Below are 964 nucleotides of genomic sequence, written 5' to 3' on the forward strand. Positions count from 1 at the left end.
CGCCGCCTCCACCTCCTTCTGCCCCAGAGGCCGCTTCGCAGGGAAAGTTACATAACGCGCCTGCAAAGCCTTCTGGGAAACGTAGTCCCGCCGGGGCTGGTTCTTAAAGGGGAAGGCGAGCTGTAAGTGGGGCTCGCCGCCTCTCCGCGCGCAACCCTTTCTCCTCCTTATCATTCGGCGGGGAATTCGGCGACTCTTTTAGGACCCTGGGCACAAAAGCTGAGAGCACGGATACGAATAATTAGAGATACCACGAATCCAGACTCTGTGGAGGGTGCGACCTGCCGGGCATCCAATTTCTGCTCGGATTTACTGTGCAGCTTTAAGCAAGTCTTGCCCTCTCTGAGCCTGTTTCCCCGCCCACTGAGGGTGGGCCAATGACCGGTTAAAAAAGCAACAGCCCTCCCCACGAGGCGGGACGGAGCAGTCCTGATTGGATGCTTTCAGGACAGAAAATGGGACGCTGGCAACCTGGGAGGAGTTGGTCACTTGGCACTTTGTCTTCCCCCAGTATCCTAGATATCGGCCTCTAGGGCCGGCCACAGTCAAGAGGATCGAGGGCTTCTGAGCCAGGTTCTTGCCTGTTTCCTCACCTGCTAAAGAAGGGATACGGCCCAACACTCCGACTTTCAACTCTGCCGACGCACGCTGGTTTCCAAAGGGTTACACTGTTGGGCTCGCTGCCCCCCCCAACTTCACTACAATTCCCAAAATGCTTTGCGGGGCGGGCGAGCTGACGCACTTCCGCTGTCTGGGAGGTGGGGGGGGTTCCCATATGTCTGCTTGCCCCCCCCCCCTTCTGGGGTTCTTTGCGTGTTTTGCGAGCGCTGGGTTCCGGGGACCTTTACTATCTATTTCTCAGTAGTTTGGGGTGGGGGGGAGAAAAGGAAGCCAATAGATGGCGAGCGAAGGTTTCTGGGCTAGGCAAACGCCAGGCTACTTCTCCCCAACCTTAAGTGGTTAC

Source organism: Tupaia chinensis, unplaced genomic scaffold (assembly GCF_000334495.1).
Source record: "Tupaia chinensis unplaced genomic scaffold, TupChi_1.0 Scaffold000067_1, whole genome shotgun sequence".
Classification (NCBI taxonomy): domain Eukaryota; kingdom Metazoa; phylum Chordata; class Mammalia; order Scandentia; family Tupaiidae; genus Tupaia; species Tupaia belangeri.